This window comes from Carcharhinus amblyrhynchos, chromosome 9, assembly GCF_965287045.1.
Source record: "Carcharhinus amblyrhynchos chromosome 9, sCarAmb.v2.hapA, whole genome shotgun sequence".
Taxonomy (NCBI): Eukaryota; Metazoa; Chordata; class Chondrichthyes; order Carcharhiniformes; family Carcharhinidae; genus Carcharhinus; species Carcharhinus amblyrhynchos.
The window spans coordinates 45587452-45599429 of NC_137332.1; the positions used below are offsets into that span (position 1 = coordinate 45587452).

At 40.0% G+C, this 11978-nt stretch overlaps 1 long non-coding RNA gene across 1 annotated transcript; it reads left to right on the plus strand.

The window, feature by feature from the left end:
• Positions 1-309: 309 nt before the first annotated feature.
• Positions 310-11316, plus strand: LOC145348363 (uncharacterized). Its single transcript, XR_013887930.1, has 5 exons — positions 310-411; positions 7299-7413; positions 8821-8983; positions 9984-10017; positions 10103-11316. It is a non-coding gene; the product is annotated as an uncharacterized LOC145348363 (long non-coding RNA).
• Positions 11317-11978: the final 662 nt, after the last annotated feature.

An 11978-nucleotide genomic window follows, 5' to 3' on the forward strand; every position in this document is an offset into this window, starting at 1 on the left:
AAGTGATGGTGAGTTTAATGTGCAGTTTTGGGTGTCTCTGGAAAAGATACCTGCTGGGGAAAATGCATCGAGTGAATGTTCAGAAATCAGCAGCTAGAAAACTGTTTGCAGCGGAGCCAGCCCAAGTAAGAAGCCTTGATGTAAATCTTCACTGGGTCTTTTTGTCTGTAAGGGTATAGCTTGGCTGAAGGAAATAGTGAGTCATTTTTGTGTTCGTATGGAGATCTTTCCAACATGTTTTTGTCTTGTGTAATATTGTTCATTTTCTCTTGTTTAATAAATTGGTTTTTTTTAATGTTAAAAGTTCATAAGGAAACTCCAGTAAACTTTTATTCATTTTTTAAACAAAAAATGTTAAACTGTTTTGTTTAATTTCACAGATGACTTCACTGCAGATGCTAAAGGGCTCAGGTAAAGTGATACTTTTATAAACTAAATAGTTAACTGCATTGCAGTGTTAATGCAAGCCTACTTGTACACAAATAAATAAGTTGCAAAATAAAATGCTGGCATACAGAGCAGTTGAGTTTTTTTTAGTTCATTTACAAATGTTTTGTTATTAGCTAGACCAGCATTTATTACCCATCCCAGTTGCCCTTGAAATGGTGGTGGGGAGTTGCCTTCTTAAACTGCTGCAGTGCCTGAGGTATAGGCATTGTGTATGCCCACAGTGCTGTCAGAGAGGGAGTTCCAGGATTTTAATCCAGTGACAGTGAAGGAAAGGCGATATATTTCCAAGTCAAGGTGGTGAATTACTTAGAAAGGAATGTCCAGGTGGTGATATCCTGAGTATAGGCTATTCTTTCCTTCTAGATGGTAGCGATTGTGAGTTTGCAGCCTAAGGGACCTGAGTTCTTGTAGATGGTACACACTGCTAACACTGTTTGTCGATGGTGGAGGGAATGGATGTTTGTGGGAGGGGAGAAATCAAGCAGGCTGCTTTGTTCTGGATGGTATCAAGCTTCTTGTGTTGTTGGAACTGCACTCGTCCAAACAAGTGGAGAGTATTCCATTACACTGTGCCTTGTAGTTGCTGGATAGGCTTTGGGGAGTTGAGAGGTGAGTTACTCACCACAGGATTCCTAGCCTTTGACCTACTCTGATAGCTACAGTATTCATATGACTAATCCAGTTCAGTTTCTCAAGGAAAAAACTGGTCAAAATTACAAAAAAGGACCCAGCTTCAGAACTTTTGCACAAATGCAAACTACTGCAGATGCTGGAAATCTGAAATAAAAACAGTTGGTGTTTCAGGTCAATGACTTTTCGTTAGCCTGATGAAAGGCAATTGACCTGAAATGTTAACTCAGAATTATACAGTTAGGCTAGAGAAAGTCTCACTTTAAATGTTCACCCATTTTTCCTCTTTTACATGCTGATTCATTTGGTGTATCTTTCAAGTATTCCTTTGTCTTTTCATGATGTATTTCAAGCTTTTGTGACTTTCTTTATGTTGAAGAGTTTATGAATATTTATCATAGAAATAAAGCACTGATGAAGACATGCCCATTAGGCAGCTCTTTTTAGTTGAAGCTGTTTGGTTCGTTCCTTGCCATGTATCCTTTTATAATCCTCCTCTTTAAATGCCTGTTCAAAACCATTAATTAACAATGTTATAATCTCCGTTGTAAGTGAATTATGTTAATCTCTGATCACCCAAGATCAAATCTAATGTAATCCAATTACAGCCAAGACAACATAAGAACATAAGAAATAGGAGCAGGAGTAGGCCATCTGGCCCTTCGAGCCTGCCCCGCCATTCAATAAGATCATGGCTGATCTGTCGTGGCTCAGTTCCACTTTCCCGCCCTCTCCCCATAACCCTTAATCCCCTTGCCTATCAAAAACCCATCAACCCGCTTCTTAAAAATATTTAGCGAGGCAGCCTCCACCACTTCAACGGGCAGAGAATTCCAGAGATTCACCACCCTTTGAGTGAAGAAGTTCCTCCTCAACTCCGTTCTAAACCGCCCCCCCTTTATCTTGAGGCTGTGCCCCCTAGTTCTACTGTCTTTTTTGAGCGGGAAGAGTCTCTCCACCTCTATCCTATCCATCCCATTCATCATCTTATACGTCTCAATGAGATCTCCCCTCATTCTTCTAAACTCTAACGAGTACAAGCTGTTTATTCAGTTTATTCAGCCTCTCCTCATAGCTCAACCCCCTCAACTCCGGTATCAGCCTAGTAAACCTCCTCTGCACTCCCTCCAAGGCCAAAATATCTTTGCGCAGGTGCAGCGCCCAAAACTGCACACAGTACTCCAGCTGCAGCCTCACCAATGCCCTATACAGCTGCAGCAAGACCTCCCTACTTTTATATTCAATCCCCCTCGCTATGAAGGCCAGCATCCCATTCACCTTCCTGACCACCTGCTGCACCTGCAAGCTGGGTTTTTGCGACTCATGCACAAGGACCCTGAGGTCCCTCTGCACCGTCGCCTGCTGCAGTTTTTCGCCACGTAAGTAATAGTCCTTCCTACCATTATTTCTACCAAAGTGGACCACCTCACATTTGCCAACATTAAATTCCATTTGCCATTTCCTGGCCCATTCGCCCAGCCTATCTAGATCCTTCTGCAGACTCTCCACACCCTCCGCACAATTTGCCGTTCCCCCAATCTTGGTGTCATCAGCAAATTTCGACACCCTACACTCGGTTCCCTCCTCCAGATCATCTATATAAATGGTAAATAGCTGAGGCCCCAGCACCGACCCCTGGGGCACTCCACTAGTCACCAACCGCCAATCCGAATAGCACCCATTGACCCCCACTCTCTGCCTCCTATTTGACAACCAATCCTCTATCCACGCTAACACCCTACCCCCAACTCCATGTCCCTCGACCTTCTGCAATAACCTCTTGTGAGGTACCTTGTCAAACGCCTTCTGAAAATCCAGAAAGACCACATCCACCGGCTCTCCTCTATCCACTGCCCTAGACACATCCTCATGACAATGTTCTGAAGTGGTCAGACTCTGATTGTCCTTCCTTGATCTGCAGAAACTAGAAGCAGAGTAGGCCATTTGGCCCTTTTTTGAGCCTGCTCCACCATTCATTTTGATCATGACTGATCACTAAATTCAATATTCTGGTCCCCCACTTCCTCCCATATCCCTTGATCCCTTTAGCCCCAAGAGCTATATCTAATTTCTCTTCAAATTAGACAACGTTTTGGCCTCACCTACATTCTGTGGTAGAGAATTCCACAAATTCACCACCCTTTGGGTGAAGAAATTTCTCCTCGCCTCAGTTCTAAAGCCTTAGCCTCAAACGATGGCTGCAAGTTCTGGACTCCCCTACTATTGGAACATTCTTTCTGAATCTATCCTGTCTAACCCTGTTAGAATTTTATAAGGTTCTATGAGATGCCCTCTCACTCTTCTAAACTCCACTGAATATAATCCTAACCAACTTTGCAGTTCTGCTCTGCAAGCACTGCAAATAATGAGGCCGTACATCTTCCCTACATACGCCAAACAGGTTTCCTTATTCTTAACTATTCTTCCTTCCTGAAAAGTCTCCCATCAATGATGGTCTTTGCTTTAATTGTCATCAATGCTATACTTCATCTACAAACCATCCTATAGGGGGTAAGATGACCGGAATCCATCAACGCGTTCTTTCTTGATATCTCCAAGAGCACCGAATGAGCTACTCAGGAACAGACTTGGGAGGGATCGAGTCAATTAAAGCAGATTGAGGCCTGGACCTTATTGCTTACCTGAGGAGAGACTTAGTAGCTCTAGTAGACCTCGGAGGAATCAGGAACACCAGAAAAAAGATGAGTTGAGGCCAAGTTGTAGGGTCCGTCACTGACCTGAGGAGAGACTTGGGAACTGGACAATCCACTGAAGTTTGAAACAAGTTTTACAGAAAATTAAAGTGAAATCATAGGAAAGCTGTGAGTTGATTGAATGGTGAGTACTGCTGCTATGTCTCCCTTTCTCCAAAGTTATGGACTAAGTCTAAGCTAGGCGAATTTCACAGTAACTTCATTACAATGTTAATGTAAGTCTTAAATGTGACAAATAAACTAACTTTAAGCAGCTGTAAAATTTTAGACAAATGTTAAAAATTTAACTGAAGCATTGGATTGTCTTCTCTATATTTAAGCGATGACAACAGAAGGGGTATGAGTAGCTAGTGAGTCTTTCTTTTTAAAGAGTAAGACATCTTGGTAGTATTAAGGTTTATTATTAATAGCAGGATTTATCATCTAATGGAGGAACGGCAAGGCTGCTCCAACTGCAACTGTGTATAGAACGTAGAACAGTATACACAGGAACAGACCCTTTTGGCCCATGATGTTGTGCCAAACAGGAAGCCAAATTAAACTAATCTCTTTACCTGCCCTTGGTCCCTATCCTTCTATATTCCTGCATATTTAGGTTCCTATCTTAAAAACCCCTTAATTACCCCCATCAATTCTGCTTCTACCATCACTCCTGGCAATATGTTGCAGACACCTATCACTCTGTAAAAAAAAAACGCTTTCCCTTCATATCTCCTTTGAACTTCCCCCTCCCACTTTAGGTGCATGTCCCCTAGCATTGATGTACATCCAGTGCTATGTGGGAATTCCAAGATGCTTCTTGTGTGCATGGGTGTCATCAGTTGCAGCAGTTCAAGCTCCAGGTTTCAGAACTTGAGTGATAGCTGGAGTCACAGTCCTACATCCCTGAAGTTGAGAGCTTCATGGATAGCAGGGATTACGCAGGGAGAGAGGAAATGCATGACTATTAACAGGCAGGTGTCCTCTGAGGACATCTCACTCTCCAACCAGTATTCAGTTCTGATTACTGAATAAAGTGTATAAACTGCAAATAATTAGGCCTTGCATATGCATATGTACACCAAACAGATATCCTTATTCCTAACTGTTCTTCCTTCCCGAAAAGCCTCCTATCAATGATGGTCTTTGCTTTAGTTATCATCAATGTTGTTACAGGGAGGCAACTACAGACAAAAGAAATAGAGTCTAACCACCACAGAACATTGTCTTGGCTGTAATTGGATTACATTAGATTTGATCTTTGACAATCAGAGATTAACAAAATTCACTCACAGCGGAGATTATAACATTGTTAAATAATGGTTTTGAACAGGTATCTAAGGAGGAGGATTATAAGAGGATATGTGGCAAGGGACGAGCCAAACAACTTAAACTAAAAAGAATGAACTAAAGAGCCAACTAAAAACTTAATAAACTAGCTGTTCTAGTGCAGCCAGAGCCAAGGCCACGGAGTCATAGCTTTACATAAAGGAGGCTGGAATGGCAATAGTAACACAAGGATGTTACTGATCATCTTTCAGAGCACTTTCAGCAGGGGAAGGCGAACAGCCAGCAATTATGGTCCATGTTGATTCCAATAATATAGTCGGAAAGAAAGATGTGGTCCTGCAGTCAGAACTTAAGGAGCTAAGTAGGGAATTAGCAAGTAGAACTCAAAATTAGGAATCTCCAGATTATCCCTGGTACCACACATAACTGAGTATAGAACCAGAATAAAGCTGAATATGGCTGGAAAAATGGTGCAATAAGGATGGTGCTGTGACGCAGCAGTGCTGACCACTGTGCCACCCAATGTTGAGTCTTTCTTCCTAATGTATCATTTCTTGTAAATCTTTCCTATTTGTTTAACACACCTCTCATAGCAGTCTTAAAGTCTACTGCCCAGACTGAGACCGAACCAATTCCTTGCACAAATTCGGCATCATTCCGTTGATCGTGTTTGAAGTGAATGAAATTAAGAATCCAGTTTGTACTTTTGCAAACTTCCCTACCTGCGCTCCCACTTTTTTTAAAATCTGCAAATCACCAGATTTCTCTCTCCTTTCATTGTTAAGGGCATGCTTCCTTTTACTGTCACTTTTCTCAAAATGTACAATTCACGATTGAATTGTACCTTCCAACTCTGCACACTCCCATGAATCAATCTATGTCTTAATGCAGTCATCTTGATGCAATTTCTATTTTGTTTCTCCTCCAGTACTATGGCTCCTGGTCAGTGAACTTTAGTATAATTCCTCTGTCACCTAAAAACCAAGAGTTTCCAGTATAGAAAGCAGACCCATCCACATCCCATCTTTCAGTTATTTCTGTGTAAATTGTTTGCTTTACAGCGGTTAATTTTGTTTTCACATCATGAAATCACATCATAGAAAAATTATCCAGTGAAATTAAATTGTGAAAACTTGTGATCTGTATTTGACACGTTAACAATCCACATCAAATTGATAAATTGTGCAGATATATTGCTCACTCTTCAGATAATTTGAATCCAGCCTTTTGTACTGTGTGCCTAAGTACTTGTATAGTTTCACAAACTATCTACTTGACTTAAATAAATTCCCCATTCAGTGCAACACAAAATTCAGATCATTTGTACTAATCTCAACTGAGTTGCAGTAGAATTCCATAACTGGCATCAGCACTACAAGTTTGGGGGGGGGGGGGTCCCCACTCCTGATTGTGACTCCCAGCTTTACTGGATCTAAAGAGGTCTGTGGAGGTAGCGTTGGGCAAAAACAAAATTTGGCATGGCTACAAGGCTCCTCATAGTCAAAGTGCATATTGAGACTATAGATTTACAAATGAACGACGGGCCCCTTGGGTGCAATGCTGGCGGAAATCTATCCCAATATGGGGTGGTGCCTTTGGGAGAGAAGAACATTTGAACACAAGAATACTGAGCTTTTTTTCCATTTACTGCACTGGTGGTTTTCTTGGCAAAACAGAAACACCATTGCAATTCTCCCTCGGTGTACCCTAACAGGTGCCAGAGTGTGGCAACTAAGGGATTTTCACAGTAACTTCATTGTAGTGTTAATGTAAGCCTACTTGTGACTCCAGTAATAAACTTTAAAATAACTTTTAAACTTTTCAATATTCTACTTTGCTCAAAAAACTGGAATGGATGTTAAAATAAAACTTTGACATAAATACAAATAACATAGGAAGTTACTTAGAGAAAAATTCAATAAGATTTTGTATCTTTAGGCTAACCCTGAGCACTGCACAACCAATGTTATATTTGGCTTTAGATGTTTAATTCTGTTATAAAGCAGAAAAATAAGAACATAAGAACTAGGAGCGGGAGTACGCCATTTGGCTCCTCAAGTCTGCTCTGCCATTTAATAAGATCATGGCTGATCTTTTCGTGGGCTCAGCTCCACAGGGATGTGGACTCCACATGGACTCAGCTCCATATTCTACATTTTTAAGCATAAATGCCACTTTTTGTCAATAAATCTGAAAGACCAATGTATAACTGTAAAACTTGTTTCTTTTTATTAGAGAGAAGGCAAAAGGAATATTCAAAGGCAAGAGGAAAGATTTAAATGAAGAAAAGGAGACAAAAGTGGATAAGAAGAAACTGTTAAAGGAGCAAGAATTTAGAGAAAAATTTAATGTGAGTTTACTTTAAAATTAAATGATGCATTCTGCAAAGAAAACTCAGTATGATTTTCACTGAAAATTCATGGTGGATACACTAGGGTCAGCAACAAGAGCTCCGCTTCAGTTTAAAGACTATGGGCTGGATTTTAAAGCCAGTCTCCGAAGGCACTCGAGCACCAAAATTATAACCTTATCCATCATTTTTTAAAAATCCAATCAATGAGCAAGTGACCTCATCAAACACCCAATCCATTGTGATTTTATGTTGTCCGCTTCATTTTTGTTAGGTGCACAGAAACAATGTTGGGAGTGAATCATGGTGGGTATGAGGAGGCAGAGCAAGGGTGGATAAAAAGGTCTACATGTGGGATGATGGCTGCATTCACCAGCAGAGTCTGCTGGTGAAGGTGACTGTGTTTGGATCTTGTTGCTCTTTATTTATTCACTATCTTAGGCTGCCTTAACAAATAAGGAGGGAGGGAGAGGGAAGGGGTTTCCAGACAGGAATGTACTTCAGCATGGGAAATGGAGTTTGCCATTGTCCGTGGAGATTGTGCACTCTTGAGGAGGCTCCTCTTCCAATGAGGAACTGGAGAGGAGAGCAACTATTCAGGCAGGTGAGGGGATCTGCTACTGTGCAAAGGCCTGTTAGATTCTGTATTTAAATTCTAGCAGAAGAGACAATAGACGAGCTAATGTAGGAGAAGACGATGTACTGTGCACAGAATGTATAGACTAAGGGATGACCTACCTTCAACAGTCAGAATGCAAATGCCTTCATAGATTGAATCTCTCCAGGGAGACATTGACATCCTTCAGTGAATTGCTATCTGGGGAGATTAGTCCCAGCTCTGAAGAGTCATCTAGACTCAAAATGTTGGCTTTATTCATGTTGGTGGCGATCCAATGCTTGCCACTCTCAAGATAATAGTGGCCTTGACTTTTTGCACTGGGGTCATTCCAGACATAATCCAAAGACCTTTTGCAGGAAGTCTCAGCACACCATTGCATGAAAGTGGTGACAGATACAATATTCAGGCGAGGAAATGAATTCATTTACATTCAGCAAAGTAAGCCAAATGCTTTGCTTGTATAGCCAGATTCTCCAAGTTCAAGTTGTCATCAGTTGTACCCACTTAGCTAAAAAAACTCCATTGTGAAATCCAGGGGCAATTGTGAACCAAGAGAATTTCCACTCCATCTATGTGTAACTTATGTGTGCCCTTCATCAGAAGATCATGCTGCTGTGTACCAGCTATCCTGGTTGCATAGAATAATTGTGCCAGGAGTGGACAGGTGCAGATCAGTGGAAAGTAGTTAAGGACCGAGAAACAGGTGGAAATGGACTAGAATTTGCAGTTTGTGACATTCATGCAAGATGCTATAACATTCATTTTAATGTTTGTGGATATTTTCCTAGTATACTAAAGAGATAGTTGTGGAGAACGTTGCAGTTGTGGAGCAGAATGCTGTGCAAGAGAGAAAAGGACCTTTGTATTTACCCATAAAATCTGGAGAGAAGCTGGATGTAATAGACGTCGGAGAAGGAAACCAAATAATCTGCCGGAATGCTGACGGTAAATGTAAGTAGCACTTGTTACAGATAATCACATTAGGTTTTAATTGCATAGAAAATATTGCTTATTACCCCAATACGGAATGTATTGAATCTTTTGAATAAAAATTATGAACATAATTCAAGATCAGTGCATTACTTAGTAAACACAGCACCTTGATGGTTTTGCATTGTACTATGCTGAATAGATTATGAAGGTCACAGCTGATGCTTGGGTCAGTTTTGAGTTTGAGTGGCAGTAAGATGGCTACATATGACTACTATCCCTAGGCTAATCGTCTCGAGTTTCTGGTCACTGAACCACACTCTTCAGGAAAATACGCAGACACTGATTTCTCATCTCTGCTCACACAAACTCCTTCCCACCAAGCATAAATATCTCACCTTTCTTAGAATCATAAATCTCTACAGTGCAAAAGGAGGCCTTTGCTTATACACAGAGTAGCAACTTGCCACTTCTGACAGATAGCAATTTTCTGTATTTGTCAATTACGGTTTCCGCTTTCTGTTACTCATTTTCTACTTCGTATTGTCAATTCAGTACGACCAAGTTGAAATTTTGTCCTCATGGTTACTGGCTTTATCCATCCTAATTTTCCTTGCAATAGTTTGTTTAGTTTTCGAATAATTTTCAAACAGCTAGTAAAACCACTGCATTAACATTTGAAAATAAATGGTTAGAATTTGAAGGGAAGTTCCTTGATGAGAAGTAAATAGTTCTGACAAGCATTTGGTTCAATAGTTAAGTTCCTAAATCATTATGCAACCCTGGAACTGAATTTACACTTCACCTATTCCTGTAAACAGCTTTGCCAATTCTCAGCCAGAAATTTAGGACTAATGCCAAGTAGGCACATTCTCCTATACAATGCACACTGATGAAACTTTGAAGAGCTACTTCCCACTTTATTACACAGAGGGATAGAAAATATGTTTACCTGCATAAACTAAAATCAAAGCCACGTCCCCTAACACTATCCATTGGTTATTTTGTTTGTATCTTTTAGATGGTTATGTTCACGTACGACACTTAATATTTGGGTAAGTACCTTTCATGATTTCCTTTATTAATATTTTAATTTTTACACAACAGTAATTTATATTCAAAAATATTTTTTATTTACAGAAACCAGAATTAATTGGGTGCATACTTTGGAAAGAAGGAAATGAACACCAGTCACTATTTTCAAAGGACTACTTTTTTAAAAAGAGAATTTTGTAATATATGTAAGACTTTTTTCACAATCAAGTTCTATAATTTATAGCCATTGCTTTAATCCACAATCATTTCAACAGCATGCCAGTCAGCTGTCACTAAGTGTGTATATAGAAATAGCACTTTAAACATTTTCTGCAATTCACACTATATACCACCTGTTGTCTGTGATTTATTTTAATAATCAGTTTTTCAATGTGCCTCTGGCTCAAATAGTCAATATGCTTTTGATTCCAAATAATACCTCATTATTCAGGTGTAAGAGTAGAATCAATGGAATATAAAATAATGCGCACTGACGGCATTTTAAACTAGTTTGTGTTTCAGTTTAAAATATCAGAGCTGCCCAACAGGTTTGTTAGCCTAGCAGGAAAACACAGGTGGTTGCTACTACAGGTTTCCTTTTTTCTATCAAATCTTACCTGTTCACATTACATTGGTAAATTGTTTTTCTTTGTTATTTGTTTAAATTTTGCCATGCTGTTCACGCACCCAAATGTGCAAAATACTCATGGTTAGCAAAGAAAAATGTATGATGAATCAAATAGCAGTCAAGAGGGTGCCTTGATATTCTGGGTTTAAAACCCTCCCTACTCGCAAAGGACTGCTCCAAAAAGCGACCTTTCACCTCTGATAATCGTTTCCTCTTTCCAGTCCTATTCAACTTCATGTTTGAGAGTCCCTTATTTTAAATCTCTGGTGGCATAGTGGTTAGCACTGCTGCCTCACAGCACTAGAGACCCAGATTCAGTTCCCAACTTGGGTCACTGTCTGTATGGAATCTGCATGTCCTCCCAGTGTCTGCGTGAGTTTCCTCTCTGCCTGAAAGATGTGCTGGTGCATTGGCCATGCTAAATTCTCAGTGTACCCGAAATAGGTGCTGGAGTGTGGCGAATAAGGGTTTTTCGCAATGTCACAAGTAGGCTTATAATTAACACTGCAATGAAGTTACTAATAAATAAATTTGTAGTCTTTGTTAATCAGCAATAAGCTACTCTGAAAAACATTATATTGAATATGTTCATTTCTATTTCTGTATACAGTTGGCTTTTAGAATCAAAGGTCCATTTTGATTCTTTTAAAATGTTGTATACTTAACCTTCAATTGAGGTGAAGGTTTAATATATAATCTAATAAACAAATTTAAAGAGCATATTTTGGGTTGTTTTTCTAGATGAACCTTGATTCTATCTATACATGCAGTTTGACAAAGCACAATTTTATTTGTTCCTTTTCTTATCCCTTAAAGATGTCAACTTTTGTAGGAACAGTTCGTTCCACACACCCACTAGCACTCTGATCATTCCTCAAAGGTCACCCTGGACAAGGTGTCAATCAAGCTGATTTTTTTTTATCTTCACTAGAATCCGTATGAAAACATTTTCCAGAAGTGATGCATGTTTCTGGAGCAGTGGTGTTGGAGGTGGTGCACCAGCTTTTTAGAAACAGGTTCATTTCACTTTACTGAATGGGGAATTTTCCATTCCTGTTTTTGTCAGATTGACAACAGGAGAAGAAAATAAGACAGGAAGCCCAAATTGCATTTCAGGCTGATGTAAAGGCATGAAGCAATTGTAACCAGTGATAAGGACCTATAGTTCATATTTTAACCTCAATGTTGGGGTCCCCTTTACAATAAATAATTATTATTAGGCCTCTATGCCTGATAACTCCTGTTACATAATAGTCACGTGAGGGGATGTGAATTCAGGATGTCTCCATAAGTGTGCACCTGGCAAGCAGAGGTGGCCAGAGGTGTTCAGCAGAGAGAGGGTCATGCCTGGGC